This window comes from Balaenoptera borealis (assembly GCF_965194805.1).
Source record: "Balaenoptera borealis genome assembly, chromosome: 17".
Classification (NCBI taxonomy): domain Eukaryota; kingdom Metazoa; phylum Chordata; class Mammalia; order Artiodactyla; family Balaenopteridae; genus Balaenoptera; species Balaenoptera borealis.
In genome coordinates, this window is record NC_138876.1 from 10123892 (window position 1) to 10148503 (window position 24612).

Genomic DNA, 24612 nt, shown 5'->3' on the forward strand with positions numbered 1-24612 from the left:
ATTAAATTCCTCTTTAAAACTGCAAAATTAAGGCATGCTCACCAAAACCACTTACACAACACATCGACCCACAGAGAAACATCAGTGATCCTCCCTCCCCCCTCCACTCCACCCAGGTTACCTGTGTTAACAGCCCCGTGGTGCTCCACGCTTGTCCTGACATGAGTTAATGTGCAGTATGTGCAAAGGCTCTGAAACAGAAGCAGGCTGTGTCCAAGGAAAAGTCTATGCCATCAGAGAACATGAGCAAGGAAGATGGGGTAGCTTGGGGAGGGAGAAGTGAGGTCATGAAAGACCCTGTGGGCCTGTACTTTATTCCAAGCGTGATAAGAAGTTATGAGAGGACTGGGGAAGGGGGAGATAGGATCTCTGTTGTGGTCTCAGAAATTACTCGGACTGCTGGGTAAAGAGTAGACTATGGCAAGGGCTGAAGTAGGGAGGTTAACTAGGAGGCCTAGCAAAGGTCCTGGTGAGAGTGAGCATGGGCATCAGCAGAAAAGCTACAGACAACAAATGCTGGAGAGGGTGTGGAGAAAAGGGAACACTCTTGCACTGTTGGTGGGAATGTAAACTGATACAGCCACTATGGAGAACAGTATGGAGGTTCCTTACAAAAGTAAAAATACAACTACCATATGACCCAGCAATCCCACTACTGGACATATACCCAGAGAAAACCATAATTCAAAAAGACACATGCACCCCAATGTTCACTGCAGCACTATTTACAATAGCCAGGACATGGAAGCAACCTAAGTGTCCATCAACAGACGAATGGATAAAGAAGATGTGGTACATATATACAATGGAATATTACTCAGCCATAAAAAGGAGCAAAATTGGGTCATTTGTAGAGATGTGGATGGATCTAGAGACTGTCATACAGAGTGAAGTTAAGTCAGAAAGAGAAAAACGGGCTTCCTTGGTGGCGCAGTGGTTGAGAATCTGCCTGCCAATGCAGGGGACACGGGTTCAAGCCCTGGTCTGGGAAGATCCCACATGCCGCAGAGCAAGTGGGCCCGTGAGCCACAACTACTGAGCCTGCGCGTCTGGAGCCTGTGCTCTGCAACAAGAGAGGCCGCGATAGTGAGAGGCCCACGCACCGGGATGAAGAGTGGCCCCCACTTGCCGCAACTAGAGGAAGCCCTCGCACAGAAACGAAGACCCAACATAGCCATAAGTAAATAAATAAAATTTAAAAAAAAAAAAAAGAGAGAGAGAAAAACAAGTATCGTATATTAACGCATATATGTGGAACCTAGAAAAATGGTACAGATGAACCGGTCTGCAGGGCAGAAACAGAGACACAGATGTAGAGAACAAACGTATGGACACCAAGCAGGGAAAGCGGAGGGGGGTGGTGGTGGTGGTGGGATGAATTGGGAGATTGGGATTGACATGTATACACTGATATGGATAAAATAGATAACTAATAAGAACCTGCTGTATAAAAAATAAATAAAATAAAATTCAAAAAAAAAAAAAAAAAAAAAGTCCTGGTGAGGAAGACCATGGCTTGGTCCAAGATGGCAAGATGGGAGTGGTGAGAAGGGATTGGATTCAGAACACATTTTGAAGGGAAAGAGGACAGAACTTGCCCCTGGATCCTGCCAATTTCTCAGAGTGGTTAAGAAAAGACCCCAAACTCACATAGGTTGGAAGAGATAGAGCCAGGATTCAAACCCAACTCATCTATTCAACAAATGTTGAATGGGCATCTGTGGGAGACACTGGGGGACGGAACAGTGGATGAAACACAGGCCCACCCTCAGGAAGCCCATTCTCTGGAGAGCCAGCACACCACAGCTCGGCAACCTAAGCCAGGCGGCCAGGCTCACATCCCGGGTCTGCCACCCCACAGCTGTGTGACCCTGGGCAAGCTATGCGACCTCTGTAGGCTTCAATGTGAAATAACAGAAAATATATATACTCATCTCTGTCCCTGGTTCCTGGCACAGAGCTCAGACCCTTGTAATTTCCTAAGTGATAAGAACAGTAGGAGCATCTTTCATTCTAATATTTGGTCTTTGACCCTAGTTCCTGACACAGAGCTCCTAAATCCCTTGGAATTTCCTGGGTGATAGGAATGTCTTTTGTTTAACAGGATGACTCTTGGTGGGCTCTTGGATAACTTCAGGACGGGGGCTGGTCACCAGAAACACAAAGCCATGACTAGAAGTTTGGAACTTTCAGCCCTTTCTCCAAGGAAGGGGAGAGGGCCTGGAGATTGACTTAATGATCAGTCATGCTTATGTGATGAAGCCTCCACAAAAATCCCCAAAATATGGGATTCGAGGAGTTTCCTGGTTAGTGAACCCATGTGCTGGGTGGGTAGGACACCTCAACTCCACCAAGATAGAAGCTCCCGGGCCTGGGACCCTTCCAGACCTTGCCTATGTACCTCTTCATCTGGCTGTTCACCTGTGTCCTTGATCATATCCTTTATTCTATAATAAACCAGTAAACATAAGTGTTTCCTTGAGCTCTGTGAGCTGCTCTAGCAAATGACTGAACCCAAAGAGGGGGTCATGGGAACCTCTGACTTATAGCCAGTTGGTCAGAAGCACAGATGACAGCCTGGGTTCGCAACAGGCATTGAGTGGGGTGGGGACAGTCTGGTGGGACCTGAGCCCTTAACCTGAGGGGTCTGCGCTAACTCCGGTTAGTATCAGAACTGCCCTGAACTAGAGGACACCCAGCGGGCGTCAGAGGATTGCTGGGTGTGGAAAACCCACACATCTGGCGTCAGGAGTACCAGTGAGTGAGAGAGTAAAGGAGAAACACAGGGGTGGTTTTTCCTCCTCCTCATCCTCCCTCCCTCACTGCTCACTGTGAATAGATGACTTAGTATAAAAAAGTGCTTAGAATAGCACCTGGCACAGAGGACAGGCTTTATAAACGTTAGTGATTATTACTGCAGAGGTCAAGCTCTTAACCATCACGCTGTCGGGCCTCAGTTTTCATTTCCCATCCTGACGATGCAAATTAACAGTGCATTTCTTCCTTTGTTCAACCAAACTGAGAAAGCAGTGTTGAGGGTCCAATGGCAACTGACTCTATAAACACCAGAATTTATTAATAATAGTAATAATAATAAATATTAACTAATATCTATAAATTAGAAAAATTGCAATGTGGCAATTAATTAGAAAAAATGCCATATATTATATATGTCTTGGCATATATGTGCACTGAAGTAGAATGACAAAAGATAGGCCCCAAAATGATGTCACTGCAGGGTAGGACCGTGATGGGATGAAGGATAATACTTGATCTCTTTTTTTTTTTTTTAAGTTCACCATAATGAGACTGGATTCATTTCCTGACCATAAAAGCAACCATAAACGTTATTTGTTAACGTTTTAATAGCTGGGCAAAGGATCTGTGAGCCCAAAGGACACGGGAATGCACCCACGTCCTTTCCCTTTGCTTTCATCTCAGGATGTGCCCTGAAACATGAAAAGGCACCAACTATTCACCATCGTCCCAGGTGAGATCACACGCGGACGACCCAGCAGCGGCTTCTGACACCGGGCAGCTCCTGAGCCGGGAGAGAGCGCGAGAGCAGGCAGCAGCCAGCCGGCTCTGCGGAGAATCCTCACTCCCTGAAGGGACTGGGGGGCCGGGGGGGCAGGGTCGGGAGAGCTAACAGCATGCTCTTACCCTGAACCACACAAGGCCAGACTCGCCTAATTAATCATGCGAATTGCAAAGAGGGAACTTTAAGCAAACAGGCAGACCTAACACACTGTGGAATTAAAGAATATCCAAGTTTAGAAACCCCCAGTCTGACTCCCTCTACGTGCAAGAAAAATCAAAAACCCTCAGCATCAAGACTTGTTTTGCTTCAGCTCCCCACAGAGCCCTGCACAAGGCCAGGTACACAGGAAATGCTGTGCTTTGATTATTTTAATCGATATCTCTTGTTTTCCCTACCCAACATCTATTGCTCCTTTTCCTGGTAAAAAGCCTCAGTTTCCATTTGAGGAGACATCCCTTTCACGGCTCTTGGTGGGACTGTCAATCAAGGTGACCTTCCTCCCCCTGCCCAGCAGGCAGGCACTGAGCCTAAGCCAAGCCAGTCAGATGCGCTCTTCCTTGAATAGAGGCGGAGTAGATTCCACCGACAAGCCTTTTCATGGGCTCAAATGTTACCCACATCCCTGGAGCTAAAACAGCCTTTATCGTTTTAGAGTCCTGGTTCTGCAGCCTTTCTCCACTTCTGAGAACTCCTCAATATCCTTGCAATAAAGCCCTTTTTTATTTAAGGAAGCCAGAGTCCTGTTTCTGTTGCTTGCACCCAAAGAACCAAAACTTTGCTATTCAGCACCAAGAAGAAACTCAGATATAAACAATGAAAATAATTGGCATTGATCTGCTTACTATTAATAAACAATTTGCCCACCTATTGTCTCTTTTGCACTTACCACAAACCAGCAGCTCAGAGAGGTTCAACGCCTTCCTCTAGGCCACACAGCTAGCAAGTGACCGAAATTTGGCCTCAGCCCAGCTCGTGAGCCTCCTGGACCAGGAGCTCTGCAGCCTGGATGGGAACCTCTGTTGCATCACCCCTCCCCACCCTAGTCAGTCCTTCTCTGGCTTTGAATTTTTCTCTACTTGCAAGTTGTGTGTAGCTAGTTTACAAATTCCTCAAGGACAGGAAGAAGCTCTTTCTCCTGCTCCTCCTTTTCAGGGCCAGGGCTCCACGGAGAATCTAAGTGTCCAGGCCCCATGCAAGTTTTCGATGCTAGAACCTCTCATGAAAAGTGGAGTCAGCAAATGAGCAAACCTCAGGCCTCGGCAGTATTCGTGCCGGAAACATCTATCCTAAGTCCCCAGGGTACAGTGGTGCAGGACATGGAACAAAAGCTTCCATCCTAGTGAAAAAAATATTCTACAGAAGAACAAACAATATAATAATATATTATATCTACAATATACAATTATATGTATTTATATATACAGTTGACCCTTGAACAACATGGGTTTGAACTGCACAGGGCCACAGATTTTTTTCAATAAATAAAGCTGGCCCTCTGTATCTGCTGATGCCAAGTCCGCAGACTCGGAAGGCCAACAATGGGATTTGAGAATCTGCGGATTTTGGTGTCTGCAACTGGTCCTAGAACCAATCCCCATGACACCCAGGGATGACGGTAATATAATACCAGGTAGTGACACATGCTCTGAAGAGAAAAAGCAAAATAAAGAGCCGGAGGTGAGGACTTCCCTGGTGACGCAGTGGTTAAGAATCCGCCTGCCACTGCAAGGGACACGGGTTCGAGCCCTGGTCCGGGAAGATCCCACATGCCGCAGAGCAACTAAGCCCGTGTGCCACAACTACTGAAGCCCGCATGCCTAGAGCCCTGCGAGCCACAACTACTGAGCCCACGTGCCACAACTACTGAGCCGGCGCTCGAGCCCACGTGCCACAATTACTGAAGCCCGAGCACCTAGAGCCCGTGCTCCGCAACAAGAGAAGCCACTGCAATGAGAGGCCCGCGCACCACAACGAAGAGTAGCCGCCGCTCACCGCAACTAGAGAAAGCCCACACGCAGCAACAAAGACCCAACGCAGCCAAAAATAAATGAATAAATTTATTTAAAAAAAAAAAGAGGGCTTCCCTGGTGGCGCAGTGGTTGAGCCTGCCAATGCAGGGGACACAGGTTCGAGCCCTGGTCTGGGAAGATCCCACGTGCCGCGGAGAAACTGGGCCCGTGAGCCACAACTACTGAGCCTGAGCGTCTGGAGCCTCTGCTCCGCAACAAGAGAGGCCGCGATAGTGAGAGGCCCGCGCACCGCGATGAAGAATGGCCCCCACTCGCCGCAACTGGAGAAAGCCCTCACACAGAAACGAAGACCCAACACAGCCAAAAATAAAAATAATAAATAAATAATAAATTAAAAAAAAAAAAGAGCTGGAGGTGGAGTTTTACATGGGGGGCAGGGGAGTACATTTTAGTAGAGCTTGGAGCGGGGGACTATCTGGGGAAGAGTGTGCAAACCAAGCAAGCACAAAGGTACAGAAGGGGCTTCTGGTGTGTGCAAGGAGCTTCCCAGAGGCCAGTGCTGCCCTGATGGGGGTAACAGTGACCGGGGGTGGGGAGGCAGGCAGAGGCCAGAGGAGGTAAGACCACTAGGGTTTCGGTAAGGACTTGCATTTGGTCCCAAGTGTGATCGGGAGCTATGGGAGGGCTGGGGGGCTGGGGGAGGGGAGAGAAGACAATAACATCATCTGACTTCTGTTTGAAAAAGTCATTCTGGCTGGTAGAAACAACCCAGATGTCCATCACGGCATAATGGCAAAACAAAATGTGGTATATCCATACAATGAGATATTGTTTGGCCGTAAAGACGAATGAAGTACTAATACATGCCAGACACACACCAAGAAACACATACTGTATGATTTCATTTATAGGAAAGACCCCGAATAGGCAAGTCCATAGAGACAGAAAGCAGATTAGTGGTTGCCAGGGGGAGAGGGGATGGGGAGTGACTGGAAATACAGAGTTTCCTCTTTGGGGTGATGAAAATGTTCTGGAACTATAGAGTGATGATGGTCACACAACACTGTGAATGGACTAAATGCCACTAAATTAGACACTTTAAAATCACTAAAATGGTGACTTTCATACTCTGTGTATTTAAATACTTTAAACAATCTAAAAATAATTGAAAAATAAAAAGTTCATTCTGGCTTATGTATGCAGAGAAGGGATGGGGAAAGAAGGAAACAGAGACCAATAGGAAAGTTCATCCAGCTCTGCCTCCAGCTTTGGCAGATTCCTTCCCTTCTCCAAGCCTCAAATCCTTCATCCATGAAAATGGAAATTCTCTGGGTACATGTATATGTATGGCTGAGTCGCTTTGCTGTGCACTTGAAACTATCACAACATTGTTAATCGGCTATACTCCGATATAAAAGAAAAAGTTTAAAAAAAAAAAAGAAAATGGAAATTCTCACAGGCCCCAACTCCTGGGCTGGGTGAGAGGATTAGAATACTTTTGAAGTGACCCAGGGCTCAGCCCATGGATCTTTCCTCTTTCTGACTCAGACTCACTCCCCTGGAGATCTCATCCAGGTTCATGGCTTTGAATTCAGTCCCTCAACTTAACTCCAGCCAGCTGTCTCACCTGAGCTCCAGCTGGCTGACTCAGCACCTCCACTTGAGTGTCTAACAGGCACCTCCAGCTTACCGTGTCCAAAACAAACTGTTGAGCTCTGCCCCTCCCCTAATGTTCAACCTTGCTCCCTATCTCTGTACATGAAAACTCCATCTTTCCAGGTGGAGGGCACATATCTAGGAGTCCTTGACTTACCTCTCATGCTTTTCCAATCAGTAAATGCAGCCGACTCTGCCTTCAGAATACATCCAGAATCCGACCCCCTTCTGATCCAAGCCACCATCACCTCTAGCCTGGATTATTGCAGTAGCCTCCTGTCTCTCCCACCTTATGCTGTTGGCCCCTTCACGCTGTTCTCAACATGGCAGCTCCAGAGATCCTGTTCAAATATAAGTGGTACCATGTCAATCCTCTGCTCAACCAAAAATGTTCCCACTGAAGACCCTTGCATTTGTCCCTTCCACCTGCTCTCCCAGATACCCATGTGACTCACGCCCTTGCCTCCCCCGTGTCTACATTCAAAGAGACCTTCTCAGCGAGGTATCTGCTGGCCACCTATTTAGGGTTGCCAGATAAAGTACACGATGCCCAGCTAAATGTGCATCTCAGATAAACAAAGAGTAACTTTTTAGTATGACAATGTCCCATGCAATATCTGGGACATTTCTGCATAGGGCAGACTTATACTTTAAAATGTTCTGTTGCCAGATGAATGGATAAAGAAGATATGGTATACACACACACACACACACACACACACACACACACACACACACACAATGGAATATTACTCAGCCATAAAAAAGAATGAAATTTTGCCATTTACAACCACATGGATGGGTCTGGAGGGTATTACACTTAGTGAAGCAAGTCAGACAGAGAAAGACAAATACTGTATGTTATCACTTACATGTGGAATCTAAAAAATAAAACTAGTGAGTATAACAAAAACAGAAACAGACTCACAGATATAGAGAACAAACTAGTGGTTACCAGTAGGGAGAGGGGAGGGGGAGGAGCAATATAGGGGTAGGGGATTAAAAAGGTAAAAACTACTGTGTATAAAATAAGCTACAAGGATGTATCGTACAGCACAGGGAATATAGCCATTATTTTACAATACCTTTAAATGGAGTATAATTTATAAAAATATTGAATCAATATGTTGTATATCTGAAACTAATATAATATTGTAAATCAACTATACTTCAATAAAAAATATAATTAAATAAAATTATCTGTTGTTTATCTGAAATGCCAATCTAATTAGATGTCCTGTATTTTTATTTGCTAAGTCTGGTAACCCTAACTAAAAATGGTAACCATCATCATCCCAATACTAGTAAGTCCCTTCCCTGCATTTATTTTTCTCCCTAGCATTTATCACCACCTACCCTAGCATATGTGTTACTCATCTATTTTGTGTACTGTCTGTCTATACAGTAGCTACATGTGGCGACTGGGCATTTGAAATGAGGCTAGTACTACTGAGGAGCTGAATATTTTATTTTATTTCAATTAATTTCAATTTAGAAGTGGAAACTTGATTTAGTTATTGTACAACTTTAAGTGTGTTTAGAAAAACTAGCATAAGGAAAAATACTTTTCAACTATAAACTTTATGAAATCGAAATACAGATCATGTATTTCCAATGAAACTTCAGCATTCATCGTTATGAGATGCGCCGTAAGTGTAAATTACACATTGAATTTTAAAGATTTACTACAGAAAAAAAGAACACACAGTATCTTAAAATAAATATAATTTTTTATATTGATTACATGTTGAAATGATAGTTTTGTGAGTATATTAGATTAAATATAATATACTATTAGAATTAACTTTACCTGTTTCTCTTTACTTTTATTAATGTGGCTACTAGAAGTTTTTTTTGATTGTGTATGTGGCTCACACTGTATTTCTTTTGGACAGCGCTGCCCTAGAATGTAGGCTCCTTCAGGGCTTGGTTCCCCTAAAAGCAGAGCTGAGACCAGGGTGGCGAGCCTATCGTTTATTCTACAATGTGATACCAGGTGGCAGAACCAAGAGACGGGGGATAGTGAGAAAGAAAAAAAAGTCGATATAAGCACGCATTACCAAGGTCGATGTTGATAATGAGAACTCCACTTCACGAGCACTTCCTGAAAAGTTACAGAAGGCCTCCCAGAAACATCTCCTGAGAGACAGGAAGCTGCAGGCTTTATCCACCAGCTCCCACCCCACTGTTGAGGGCTGCTCCCAGGGGTGTTAACACTTCTGGCTGCACCTGTTCGTGGGACAAAGAAGTTCCCACTATATTGGAAAAAAACCAGAAAACCCCACAACTGGAGTCATAGGAAGCACACTGGCAGTCTGAGGAAAGCCTGGACTTGCAAGAGACTGTCCACCACACGTACAGCTGAAATCAGAGGTGGACCAAGGGGACGTGACGGCGCAATTCTCTTGTTCAGCTTTTCATCCCCAAAACCTAGCACAGTGCCTGTAACATAGGAGATGTTCAATAAATAATTCTGAAAAAAAAAAAAAAGTAAATATCTGCGTTCAAAAAAACACATACACATTGAACAGCTACTATGGGCTCAGTTTACAAATGCTCAATAAATAACAGAATTCCTGCCCTCAAATTTCACTAGCTTTTCTGACCAGAAATTGTTCTTCTCGCTTCTTAATAAACAATTATACCAAACACCTCAACCTTCTCCTAGGTGGATGTCATGGAGACCAGTCTTTTCTGCACCTTCCTCCACAAGACCTAAGATGGCAGACGGGGTTAGAACGAGGAATATGAGTTTCCTCAGCAAGAAACTTAGTCTCCTCTTTCAGCCGATGGTCCTCAAAGGGAACAGAACAGCTCGGGGTGTTTATTCGCAGCCCATAAAAGATGTTCCGGTAAATGTAGTTTCTCTCTTATCCTATTTCATTGTGCACACGGCAAGTGCTAGTAAATGCTAAACCAACACGCTCCAAGCTCCATGGAAAGGATCCAGGACGGTCGACCGCCACCCCAGTACCCACAAAGGACCAGCCCCTGAGAAAATGCTTACACCGCCACGTTCCCCGAAACACCAATGAGACCGCACTTACTTAGGGACATAAAAGGGGTCATCTGCTACTTGTATCGACGAGCTTTCCTTAATTTATCTCTCTGAGGCAACAGGTTTCCACCCCTAACCAAGACCCTTAATTATTCACACCCTACGACTCTTCACAGCATTCATCTCTACAAGACTGGCCTTCTAGCTGTAACTACAGAAGAGCAATTCCTTTGGCTGCATGGGAAGCCAGTACCTTTCGTCTCCCGGCTTTCCCACCCTACCGTCTCACATCCGGTGAAACCCAAGGGTAAGGAGTAATGCTGACTCTCCTAACCAGTGAGGCTTCGGGGGTGTAGGGAGAGGGAACGAGGAGGGGACACGACTGAAGAAAAGGAGAAAAAACAAAAACAATAAACCAAGTGTAAAAAGCAAGTCCACAATGGAGACTCATAAAGCAAAAGTACCTCAGAAAACATGACTTGAACGTCTGGAGGCTGGGGCGGAGCCAAAGCCAAACATCCTCCGACTCCTACTTCCTTTTCCACTTCCTAGATACGTGGGAAGACTACAGTTCCCAGCAACCTTTGCAGTTCAAGCTGATGCCCATGTGACCAGCTCAGGCCAATGGGGTACGAGGGGAAATTATAGCTGCGTCATGCTCTTTTCCCACTCTACCCCGCCCCGTGGGATGAGATGGTGGTGGCATTCCCCAACTGGGGCATCCTGGATCAGGGCATCACTGCAGAGAGGACAGATGCCCTGGAGAGTCACCAGGTGTGGCGTGAGGCACAGACTGAGCTGCTGGGCCTGCAGCGTAAGCCTGGCCCGTTCTGAACAAAACAGGCTTTTTGTTACTTCTCGGTCCATATTTAAAGGGCATCATAAAACGTTTAAGAAGCCTTACTTGGGGCTTACCTGGTGGCGCAGTGGTTGAGAATCTGCCTGCCAATGCAGGGGACGCGGGTTCGAGTCCTGGTCTGGGAGATTCCCACATGCCGCAGAGCAACTAGGCCCGTGAGCCACAATTACTGAGCCTGCGCATCTGGAGCCTCTGCTCCGCAACAAGAGAGGCCGCGACAGTGAGAGGCCCGCGCACCGCGATGAAGAGTGGCCCCCGCTTGCCGCAACTGGAGAAAGCCCTCGCGCAGAAACGAAGACCCAACACAGCCATAATAAATAAATAAATAAATAATTTAATTTAAAAAAAGAAGCCTTACTTGAATGAGACATTTTAAAATTACACAGTCCAAATAAATGGGGAAAATGAGATACTGAACAGGGAGGTGACTTCATTCATTTACATGATTGACCCAAACCTCAGTTTTCTCCTCTGTAAGAAGGGAATAAAAATAACACCTACCTCAGGGAATTGCCACGAGGTTTTTAAAAAAAAGAATTCATTTACACAACATTGTAAATCAACTATACTTAAATAAAAAATAATAATAATAAAATTCTTTAAGAAAAGAAAAGGTAATTTATTTAACAAACACACATAGTACTTACCATGGCCAGGCTCCGTGCTAAGTCCTTTATCAATGTTAACATATTCAATCCTTGATTTGGTTTCTGAGGGCTACTTGTAACAAATTACCACAAACCGGGTGTCTGAAGACAATAGAAATTTATTCTCTCACAATTCTGGAGGCTAAAAGTCTGAAATCAAGGTGTCACCAGGGCCATGCTCCCTCCAAAGGCTCTAGGGAAGAGTGTTGGGCTTAATAAACAGGGATCTGGGCTAGGAGGGAGACTTATTTTTCCTTGTATCCCTCTGTGCTATTTGAATTTCTTTTATAAGGGACACACATTACTTTTTTTTTTTTTTTTTTTAACACCAACACTAGTTTAAAAAATAAACTATCTCTAACAGTGAAAAGATAGACTATGTTTAAGGGAAAGGGAATTTCAGGAATCAGTGAGTAGCTGGGAGGGTGTTATTTATTTACTTTGCTTTCATTTAATTGAGGGAGAGTGAGAGACCAGGGATTCCTCAGCCCTGAGTTATTTCCACCTACCCAGAAGGTCATCCCTGGAAAGTCTGTCTAACTGGATGGACATCAATGGCCACATTTTCTTTCTCTTCTTTGCTCTGTTTGTTAGTTGTTATTGTGTTTTTTACAGATTTTGGAAATTATACGTAATTAGAGATTGCTAATTATTTGTTTCCTAATTGTCCCCTCTCCTTACTGTCCAAGTAGCTCCCTGGCCACAAAAGACCCACACGCTGTCACCTCTTACCCACGGCTGTCAAGTTTTGTCTCCATAAAGTCTTTTGGTGGATTCAAAACAACAGCAGTGTCCCCATGAATTGTCACTCTTCTTGGTGCCTTAGGAGAATCAAGGTCAGTCACTAAGGCACCAGCTGGCCCAGCATTTCTCCTTTCAACAAGGTGCCCTGGCGGGGGTGGGGATAAATTGGGAGAAAAGGACCTACCGTATAGCACAGGGAACTCTGCTCAATACTCTGTAATGACATACATGGGAAAAGAATCTAAAAAAGAGTGGGTATATGTATATGTATAACTGATTCATTTTGCTATACAGCAGAAAATAACACTACGTTGTAAATCAACTATACGTCAATAAAGATTTTAAAAAAGAAAAAGAGATTATTTACAAAACAAAACAAAAAACAATAGTGCCCTCATTTTATGCCAGTGGCAAAACTCTGACACTTTGGCTCTGTCCAGCTGATGGCCAATTCCAGCAGAGGCAAAAACAGAAGGAAGACTGTGTACACAGGCCTGAGAACACAGGCTCGGAGGCCAGAGAGATACACTTGGGTTTCTGCCAGCTCCTGACAAGTTACTCCCCCTGTCTAAGCCTCAGTTACCCCTTCTTTTAATAATGATTCAAACAGTACCTCTGGTTATGAAAATTCAACAGACTCACAGTGATGGAGCATTTAGCACCACACCTCTCATGTACCGAGCCATCAATGTTGGGGACCATGTTGCTGCTGATGGTGCCTGACTCTGATGATGCTGAGGCTGGTTCCTTCCTCTGCTCTGCTCCCATAGCCTTGCATCTGTTTCTGTGATGCTTTCACAGCATTGGGGTTAGCCTTGAAAAAAGGTTTTTGGTGGTTATGGTTGTGGTTATTGTATTGTTGATGTTGTTGTCTTTAAATTCCAAATGACAGCTTTCCTGTATGAGGGAGAGGCCCCTCGTGGGCACTATGGGGTGGTGAAATGAACATCATGTGGACCCAGACAATCCTGGGCCCCAGTTCCAGATCAATCACTTGCCAGTGGGGTGGCCCTAGGCAAATTGTTTAATTATTCTGAGCCTCAGTTTCCTCATCTGTAAAACAGGCATAATAATCACCAACTCATTCAACTAATTTTAATTGTTTTCTTAGGTGCTAGATACTGTGCTGGGGATTCAAGAACAGAGAAAATTCATCCCTAACTTGAAAAAGATCACCATCTGAAATTCTCTACTCCAGAGAACAGTGATTAAGAGCACGGGCTTTGGAATTAGACAGACCTGGGTTCAAGTGTGTACTCTGAATTCACTAGCTGTGTGATCTTGGGCAAGTTAATCACCTTTGCTGATCCTCAGTTGCCCCATCTCAAAATGGAGATGGTAATAACAGCACCTACCTCATGGTTGCTTTTGAGGCCTCGAGTAAATCATGCTATAAAGCCTTTAGTTCAATGCTGGCACAGAGTAGGCACCAGCAAGTGTTAGCTGCTATGATGAAGTGCTCTCAAATGTTGCCAGCGCCATGCAGGGAGGTTGTAATGGTTCCAGTGGATAACTATACAGGGGGCCAGGGATGCGGGTGGAAGTCAGGAAAGAATTCAAGGGGACTGTGATGTCTGGACAGAGTCTTGACAAGTAAGTAGATGTCTGCCAAGAAGGGAAGGGAGAACCAAGTAATGCATTCAGGGAGCTACAGGAAGATCAGAATGACAGGAGCCCAGGGTACAAAGCCAGGTAGTTGGCAGGGCTGGGGTTGGGGGCAGCAATAGAGATAAAAGGTGCCAGAGCCAGACATTGACAGGAGCCAGAGCACAGAGAGTCTTAGGTGAAATTCCAAGGAGCTTTAGTCTAAGGGGAATGGGGAACCATGGTGGGCTCTTTAGAGCGGAGGCATGATGCTGTCAGATTATCATAGAAAGGACTCTGATCTATCATATCCATGGACTGCGGGGTGGAGGGTGGCCTGGAGGCGGGGAACCCAGTGAGTTGATGTCCCAGCAGCCCCAGGAGAGACAAGGAAGGGCTTCACCAGGGCAGCAGCAGCAAGAATGGAGAGAAGCCCTGTGGATCATCCTTCCAGGTGAGCTCGGCCTGTGAAGGCACGTGTGCTTCCCATGCACCAGGATGCATTGTCATCCTTTCTTCCTTCTTGTCACCTTCCAGCGTCTCCCTTTCCTCCCCTCCCACACCACCTCATCCCTTCTCTCACCAGCTTATCCTTTTTTTTTTTTTTTTTGCAGTTTCTATCATAGTCAAATATATTTATTTCATTGAAACACCATTGTAAAAGAGTGCTACCAGGAAATCAGAGTATAAGATAAATTAAGGTCTAAGCTTATCCTTTTTTCCTTTCTTCTCTCTCGCTTGGAGCTTTGCTTGGGGCAGGGAACTGAAAACCGCGGCTCTGGTTTGATCCAGATGTGCTCCATCTCGGGAGGCTGGAGCAGGAGAAAGAGAAGAAAGAGGACATGAAGATTCACTCCAGTTCCAATATTTCTAAACAAGAAATTCCTTTCTGGCACCAGGACAAATCCCATGGGAAAAGTTAGCAGCCCTCAACTCATGATGATTTTCCCTCCACCCACTGCCTTTAGATATCATTTTGCAGGCACTTCGGTAGCCAAAGAGCTGATAGCTGCTGGGTCTCCATCTTCAATCATACCTTCTGGCAACAAAACGTGATGGGAAGCTTGCAAACAAGTCAGGAACTGGGTAGGCGCTGGGCATAAAGGGCCAAATAAGACACTATACCCACATCAGGGTACTCACAGCCTGTGCAGAAGAACCCATGGACAGAAAGAATGCCAAGACAGTGCAATAAATCTTATAGCAGACATTCGTACAGAATCCTGCAGGACAACCATTGTAACGAGTGACTGACTGAGCTCTTACTAAGTTCCAGGAATGGTGCTAAGTTCTTTACAAAAATTACTGCGTCAAAGCCTCAGAAAACTCTGTCCACGATGTTTGCCACTGTGTCTTCGGCACTGAGCACAACGCCTGGCACCCAGCGGGCACACAGGAAATATTCGCCTGAGAGAAACAGCCCTTGGAGACTGGTCTCCGTGCTGTCTCCTGAGCACAGGTGAGGAGACAGGCTCAGAGAACTGAGGCCCCTGGTCCGAGGTCACAGAGCAAGTAGCAGATGTGGGAGTCACACCAGGTCTGGCTCAGCCCGTGATCCTGACTGCAGTGCCCTAGGGCTGGTCATAGGAAAGGAAGCAATAAATTGTCTTGGGGAAGGATGTGGTTGATGAAAGCTTTCCAAGAGAGGTGATTCTGGAGCAGGCCCTTGAAGAATGAGCTTGCCAGGTGGGCCAGCAGAGCAAGAGCATCTGGAGGGCGAGGCGGGGGATGCAGTCCCATGTGGCTGAACATCAGTTCCATCTGGAGATGCGGCAGCAGCAGATAAGGCTGGAAATGCAGCGGGAGGCCAGATGATGTGGGGGGGCGGGGGAGGGGGCGGGGGAGGGGGCGGGGGGGGGCGGGACTGAGATGTTCATCTTTCCCCCCTCCGCTTCCTTTCTGTGGCTCTGATCTGGAAGCTTCCTCTGAACGATGCAGGTGGTTCTGATGCCTGCGTTTGATTTATTTTATAGCTGGAGTTCCGGAGCTTTTGTGTTGGCTGCAACATATAATACGAATTTCCCTCCCGAGCAATTCTTCATCTCCGGCAACCCACTGGAGCATGATTTTGGCACCCCTATGTGACGTGGCAGGGGCTCAGCTGGTGGAAGCCCAGGACACCCCACGGCTGCCGTGCCAGCTGCTCAGCCAGGGTGCCGGGGCTCCTGCCAGAGGGGCGAAGCCCGCCATCCTCCCTCAGGGACGGATCCTCTTCATTCTCCCCATTTCCCTTGTAGTTTCTTCCGTGGAGAGGAGGGAGAGAGCGGGGACGGCCATGTTCTTGTTTGTGTCTGTGTTTTCATCATTCCCGGTGTGGCTTCATCCCTCTCGGAACACATATCACCTACCTCGAGCTCAAGAAAAGGTCACAGCCTTCTGAATCAGAACTCAGCTGGGATCCAGTCCCAGATCTCGCAGACTGACTTACTATAGGACCTTGGTGAGGGGAGCATTTTAACCTCTCTTAAGTACCAATTGCCTCATCTGCAAAATGAAAATGGTAGTGATACGTACCTCAGAGAGATGTCATGAGGTTTAACAATAACCCAATAACCTGTGTAAAGCACCAGAGGTAACCCTTGGCACATAGTAGGTGTTGTGGATTGAATGTTTATGTCTCCTCCAAATTCCTTTGTTGAAGCCCTAACCCCCAATGTGATAGTATTTAGAGACAGGGCCTTTGGGAGGTGATTAGGGTTAGATAAGGTTTTGAGGGTTGGGCCCCCATGATGGGATTAGTGCCCTTATAAGACCAGACACCAGAGGGCTTGCTCACTCTCTCTCTCCACCATGCAAGGACACAGCAAGAAGGCAGACTTCTGCAAGGCAGGAAGAGAGTCTTCACCAGAAACTGAATCAGCTGGCACCTTGACCTTGGACTTCCCAGCCTCCAGAACCATGAGAAATACATTTCTGTTGTTTAACCACCCAGTCTGTGGCATTTTGTTACAGCTGCCTGAGCTGCCTAAGATAGCAGGTACTCAGTAAATAACAGATCATCTTACACGAGTCTTATCTCCCTCTTCCTTGAGGGCAGGACCCATCTTAAACCATTTTTGTTTCCCCCATCGTGCCAAGAAGAGTGCCTTGTGCAAATTAGATGCCCCATAAATAGTTACAGAATTAGCGAATGAGGAAAATGTGCAGGTGAGTAAATGAATGAATGAATGAGTGAATGAATGAGAAGCAAAGAAATAGCCCATGGAATCCACTAATTGAAGCAGCAGATTCTCTTTCCCCCAAATCTTCTCAGGGCACAAGTATGGATCCAGTGGGTGGGCTGACCCCTACAAGCCCCTCCTGGCTCTTTGGAAGCCTTACAGGGTGGCCTGGCCTGGGCACTGCCACGGTTCCTTGCCCTGGCGTCAACCCCAAGGGTCTAACTTGCCAAGCTGCAGAGAGGGTCCCCACCCCAGATGTGAACAGAAACATGTCCACCCCAGGCTTCTCACTAGAAGACAGACTTGCTTCAGGTGGCAGTTGCTTAAAGAAAGCCCAGAGCTCAGTATAGTCACGGATTTTAGTTCTGCAAAGGCCCCCGATTCCCCAGCCCACCTCACACCCTGACAATCAGAACATTGACATCAGGTCATTGACGAGATGCCTTAATTTATAAATGCCTTTGTTTCCCTAGCCCCAGATATCACCACCTTAGCCCCCTCTCCCTCACCTCCCCCTCCTTCAGTTTGCACAAAAACACCATTTATAAGAGCAAGACTCCCAACCCTGGCACAGAGCCATAAAGTGAAGTAATTGCGCAATTAGAACTTAATTGCTGGATTTAATTTCGTTTTTCCCCCCCTTTGCATCTCAACTGCTGAAAATGTACAGTTCCCGCCTTTGAATGTCTGATGAGTTCCTTGTGTCTGCCCCAGCAAGGGATGGGGTGGGGGAGGGAGACCCAAAGACAGCCAGTTGGATTTTGCATCTCAAAGAGAATTTGCCAAGTTAACCTTCCCCAGTGGCTGGAAGCCAAGAAGGAGGGAGAGATTTAACCCTGAGATTTGGTAGCAAAGGATTTTTCCCTTGAGACCAGATTTTCAGAGGCCTTCGGCAAAAGCTGTGCCTGAGCTTGGCACGTGCGTGCCATGTTATTGTGTTAACCACCGTTCATGGGGGACATATGATGTGCGAGGCACGTGACATAATCCCAGCTAAATTCCCCCAACGACCCTACCACCAGAGGGGTATCTATCCTTTTAAACACCAGGAAACTGAGGCTCAGAGAGGTTCAGCAACTTGCCCAAGGTCACACAGCTAGTTAACGCTAGAGCTGCAATGTGAAGGCAGGAGCTAGCTTTTTCCTCCCTCCTCTCAACAGAGGGCCTCACAAAGTGTCCACCATCCAGTAGCCACTCCAGAAAAAATGGTGATGTGCATGGATCTGGAAAATGAGAAGATGGATTCACTCTCCCCTCTTACCCTCCACATCCACCCACTCACAAGGCCACACCGCAGGCCTCTCTCATCCTCCCAGACTGCACTGGGTGCCGCCTTCCCTCACCATGCACTGCGGGTGGGCACCTCGGGAGGTACCAGGAACTTGGATGCTGCTGGGCAATTCAGCCCATAACACACTCTCTGGTCACAGGCCTTTCCAGGTGCAATTCCCTCTGCTTAAAATGCTCCTTATTGAATAAACTCTTGTGCATCTTTCAGGTCTCAGCACCTACAATCACCGCCTCCTAGAAGTCTCCCCGAATTGCCCTAAATCCTCCACAGCTCACCCCACTCTAGCACCTCAGTCACCACTTCACCTGGATGTGTGATTAATGGACTTGCGTGCACCTCCTCCATCAGACTATGGGCCCTGCTGCATCTGAGGTTTATGCTTCTACTTCCTGTTGCATCTCCAGCTCCCAGCCCTGTGACCAGAACACGGAAGGTGCTCGATTAATAGAAGTTGGACTTACTCTGATGAGATGAGGATCCACCCACAGCCTGCCAAGGCACTTAGCAATTATTGAGTAGGGATTAGATCAATGATCACCCATGAAGACAACCACCAACTGTGCTTCCCATCTCTCCCACATTCCTCCCCCAGTGGTTTGGTCTCTCCATCACACCCCCCTCCACACTCAGCTGCTCTCCCCCCTCCACCTGGAATGTGGGGAAGTCCCCACAAACTGCTCCAGACCCCCAATAAGGAGGAGGTTTCTTTTTTTTTAATTTATTTTTCGCTGCGTTGGGTCTTTGTTGCTGCGTGCAGGCTTCATTAGTTGTGGCACACGGGCTCAGTAGTTGTGGCACGCGGGCTCAGTAGTTGTGGTGCATGGGCTTAGTTGCTCCGCAGCATGTGGGATCTTCCTGAACCAGGGCTCGAACCCGTGTCCCCTGCATTGGCAGGGGGATTCTTAACCACTGCGCCACCAAGGAAGTCCCAAGGAGGAGGTTTCTTGAAGAGACGTTGAAGTTGTGGATCCATGGACACAACAGGTAATCCTGCAGCCAAGGGCTCACCATTGACACACCATTGACACATGCGTGCACACACAAGCCACTCTCCCCCGGGCACGCTCCATCTGCCCCCTGCCATGCTGCCACGTTCCAAGACGAGCTGTCCATCGGAGGGTCTGCTCAGGAAAGTTTTGCCCGGGGGATCTCATACAAAGCTGCCAAAAGAGAGAATTAGAAAAATACCTCCTGATGCAATTCCATTGCCCAGAAGCTGTACACAGCACACATGTGCAGTGTGTGAAAGCAAACCAACAGTTCCTGGAACTGAGCCCAGGCTGGGAGGACCTGATCTCGCACACGGCTGCATGTAAGTATGCATGTGGATGTGTGTGCACAAGTAACTTGCTCTGTTGATGTTTGTACATGTGCCCATGGCTCCCACCTAAATCAGTGTGATCCTCAAGGCCTGAGAAGACAGGGGATGTGACAGAGAAGACTGTGAAAATATACAAGTTTTCCAAAGGTGAATCTGCTGGAGAATCAAGAATAGTATAAAACAGAGCATTAGACTCTTTCTACTCCCCGCTCCACCCCCAAAACAAGTGGAACCAGGTTCAGTGGGTGGAAACCGTGGAGACAGGTTTCAGCTCAATCTGAGGACAGAATGGAATGGATCGCTTTCTTGGCAGTGAAGAGGCCAAATCCCAGGAAGCAGCCACGCGCAGGATGGGCGAATGCTCAAAGGAGTTCTTACGGTGGAGTTTCAGGATTGAGGAGAGGTATTGGGTTCTAGTAAAGTTCTATGTTTTTAATAAATATAACCCAAACATACCCAGCCTTGTATAAGTTCTATTAGTTCTTCGCTTATGATAATAAATTGTTAAATATTAACAGTCATCATTCACAAGGAGAATTTCTATGTACCAGGAACCAACATACATGTGTTATGTATGTCATCTTGTTTAAAATTTTATCATAATTCAGCAGGGTATTTTAGCCTCCTTTTTTAGATGAGGAACTGAGGCTTAAAGAGAATATCGATGAGAACTCTTTTTTGATGTAAGTGACAGGACATCCAGTTCAAACTGGCTTGAAAGAAAGGAAATTATTGGGTTTCATAACTGAAAAGACCAGAGGTAGGGGAGGGGGCTTCAGGCTGTGTGTGATCCAGGAGCTCATACATGTCATGAGGATTCTAGCTCCATTTCTCTCTGCTTCTCCAGGCCCTTCCTTCTTCTGTGTGTTGGCTTTATCTCCAGCTGGCTCCCCTCACAGGAGCCAAAAATGACCAAAGAAGTTCTTGATTATGAATCTTCATTCCTTACTGTTCTCCAGGGAAAAAACACATAGTCTTTGGCATAAGGCCCAACAACGGTCTGTCTGCATCTCACTGGACCACACTGTGATTAAGTGAAGGATCCTGAGGTGAGGAGATTGTCCTGGATTATCTGGGTGAGCCCTGCACTATGACAAGTGTCCTCATGAGAGAGCAGTGGAGGAAGATTAGACTCACCCAGAAGAGGAGGAGGCAATGTGACCATGGAGGCAAAGGTGGGAGTTACACAGCCACAAGCCAAAGAATGCCAGCAGCCACCAGAAGCTGGAAGAAGCAATGAACAGATTCTCCCCTAGGGCCTCCAACAGAAGCGTGGCCCCGCTAAGACCTGGATTTTGGCCCAGTAATACTGATTTCAAACTTCTGGCCTCCAGAATAACGAGAGAATAAATTCCTGTGGTCTGAAGCCACTGATACCGTGGTCATCTGTTAGAGCAGCCATAGGAAACGGGTGCAGCATCTAATGCCTATGTACTTCTGGGGCTGGGCACCGTAGGACACGCTCCTGTCACCATACAGCCTCTGTTTTGGCTCAGGGGTGGAAGGAGTCTTTGTAAAAGCCATGCCTAGGCTGGGGTGGCTGGCAATACATTTCCTATATATGGAAGTTACGGTGAACCACATAAAATATATCCCAGCAAACAAAAATGCATGCCCAGCTCATGGATGCCCACGTCTTTGTGAGTGTCCCCAAATTCTCCCAGCCGTTCCAACACTGTCCATCAGCAGGGAAGTGCCAGGGAAGGCAACCAGAGTGGAGAGAGACAGCAGTCTTAGCCAATTGCAGTTGAAAGCTTAGTTTTACAGATATTACAAAAATATACCGAACATTGTGCTGTCCCTCCCAGAACGTTGTCTGAGGCGCTTGCAAGGAAGGGGTCCTGAAGCTTAGGCTCCCCAGCTCCAGGGCAATCACCTCCACATGATTTACTTCTAACTGGGTCCCTTTGGCCACGTGTTGAGGGACGGGGGCAGAACCAGGCGACACGCAAGGAGAGCCTTTCACTATCCCCTGAGAGAGGTAATGCAGTGCAGGGGAAGTGGTCTGGTCAGGTTCTGCATGTGTTCTGAGGGTCGAACCAATAGGATTTCCTGATGGATGGGATGTGGGACATGAAACCACGAAAAAAGCCAACAAGGACAGCACGTCTTTGGTCTGAGCAGCTGGAAGGATGGTGTCGCCATGAACTGAGATAAAGAAGACTTTAAAAGTCCAGTGCCATACACTCTCGTAGCAGCGGCATAACATAGAGAAGTCCTCTAAGTTCTGCGGGCTTTCTTTCCCCTGCTGCTTCTGTTTCCCCCAGGAAACACCTGTTTCACCTCACTCCACAGGTGATGCTCTCTCCCTCCCACACGATTCCTTGCCCACGCCCTGCCTTGGTACCTGTGCTACCTTAAAGTACCCAGTCTTGGCTGCAAGCTCTTCTCTTACCTCCCCAAGGACAGTGCAGAGGAAATTCGGAGGAAACTTCCCAGCGCTGAGCAGAGTATGCTAATCAAGTGGCTCAGTCCCCACCCACAGCCTCGCCCCCCTCCTTCTGTGCCACTGACAGCCGGCTCCTCCCACAGACTGCGGGGAAAGGGAGCCGAAAGCTTGCTCGAAGCCTGAAATGCCAAAATCTGTACTCTCTCTGCACTGAAGTTGGGGAGCCGAAATCCTACAGTCACGGCCGAAATCATCCCATGTGGGTACAGTGTGTGTGTGTGTGTGTGTGTGTGTGTGTGTGTGTGTGTAAGAGGCTGGTGCCATTACCAGTTCTTAGGGTCTAAACCATATCCTTCACTGAAAGTCACAACATATAATTAACAAATTTGTTTCCCTGACTGGCTGAAAGCATCTGCTTTGTTGAAACTACTCCTGAGCTGAAGGATAATCATAATCTTGACCATAATAACCACACCCCCTGCTGTCGGTAGGTACCATTGTCACCATTTTACAGATGAGAAAACTGAGTCTAGTGGTGTCACCAGCTGGCTCTTTTCGAGCTCTGGTCCTTTGCACTTGGCTATTTCTTCTGCCTGGAAGAAATAGCCAAGTGCAAAGGCTATTTGTCCTCCTCGGACTCTTCTGCAGCTGAGTCCTCATCCCTTTGATCCTTCACAGCTTGACCAATAAAAACTTGGTCAGGAAGTTTTCCCTGACCCCCCTCAACAGTAGCTTCCCCACCACTCCGAGTTTCTCTCTATCAAATCACTCTATTTTCTTCTCAAAACTTGACACGAGGGGCTTCTTGGTGGTGCAGTGGTTGAGAACCTGCCTGCCAATGCAGGGGACACGGGTTCGAGCCCTGGTCTGGGAAGATCCCACATGCCGCGGAGCAACTAGGCCCGTGAGCCACAACTACTGAGCCTGCGCGTCTGGAGCCTGTGCTCCGCAACAAGAGAGGCCGCGATAGTGAGAGGCCCACGCACCGCGATGAAGAGTGGCCCCCACTTGCCGCAACTAGAGAAAGCCCTCGCACAGAAAAACGAAGACCCAACACAGCCATAAATAAATAATTAATTAAAAACTTTAAAAAAAAAAAAACTGATAAAACTTGACACGATTGGTACTGTTGTTTGTTCATTTGTCTACCTGATTAGAACACATGCTTCCCCACAACTCCGAGTTTCTCTCTATCAAATCACTCTATTTTCTTCTCAAAACTTTACACGATTGGTACTGTTGTTTGTTCATTCGTCTACCTGATTAGAACGTATCTTTCCCCACCAGGACATAAGCTCCTTGAAGTCAGAGGTCTGCTCTGTCCTATTCATTCCCACACCCCAGGAACTAGACAAGGGCTCAGTAAATGAACCTCCTGACTACCTCCTCAGTTTTACTCTGCTGGTCCCAGCACTCTGTGTCTTCCTCTGCACCACTGTTGACTGCATTGGCGTGATTCTTATCCACATGGTAGGCCATGCTGGGAATATCTGTATAACCCTTGTTTGCCATTGAGTGCCAGATGTTTGAGGCACTACAAATGAGCAAAATGGCCTCTGTAGGATGGATAGGAACCAATCCTCCGGATAACAAATTAGACTCGGACCCAGTGTGCCTGCAAAGATAAACCATTATTCATAAGTTAATAATGCCAAATCATTACAAAACAAAAAGAGGAAATACCCCGCAGAGGAAATGATGTCAAATATTTAAAGTTCAATCTATTAACTCAGTTCACATTTTATTCCTCCAACGAAAATGATTGTTGTACACCTACTACGGTACCACCACTCAGTGCTGGGAATATAATGTTGAGCAAAACCAGAAACACACATAGAATCAGAAATGAAGCAAGGAGGAAACAAACATTGTTCCACTGGAGGATGAAAGGGGAGACTGGTGGCCCCAGAGGTGATCAGGGAGGGCTTCCCTGAGGAAGGGAATCTTGAATTGGGACCTGAAGGATGAGTAGGAGTTGGGGAAGAAAGAGTATCCTTTGACTGGAGGGAGTGTAGAAAGTTCCAGCAACTAGAATAAAGCCAGTATGGTAGAATAAAGGAGGTGGGTACACAGATGATAATTCACCAAATGTACTGTTAGTGCTAAGCCAGTTATTAAAACACTGAAATACTTCTGTACCATTTGGTAAATTTAGCCACTGCCTCTTCCCCCTGAGTGCTCCCCCAGTGGCCCAGCTCCTCACCCCTAGAGCCCCAGGGACCTCCCCACGATCCAGCACCTAAAGTGTTAACTGTGCTTAATCAGCAGTTAAACGGTTTAATCCCTGGCGGTACTCACGAACTGGAAGGGGGCTAGGAGGAGACCCTGCAGGGCGTGGTACGATCCCAGGGAGCCTGGTCCTTACCTAGGAACGGAGGGAATATTGAGGGGCTTTGAACAGAGAGGTCCCGCCGGCTGCAGTGCAGAGAAGGCGGTAGGAGCCGGAGGATG

General features: G+C 46.9%; 1 long non-coding RNA gene across 1 annotated transcript in view; it reads left to right on the forward strand.

Moving 5' to 3' along the window:
• Positions 1-23238, forward strand: part of LOC309614585 — a 174057-nt gene extending 150819 nt beyond the window's left edge. The window contains exon 2 of the long non-coding RNA XR_014236301.1: positions 23158-23238. This is a non-coding gene — a long non-coding RNA (uncharacterized lncRNA). The remainder of the gene's footprint in view (positions 1-23157) is intronic.
• Positions 23239-24612: the final 1374 nt, after the last annotated feature.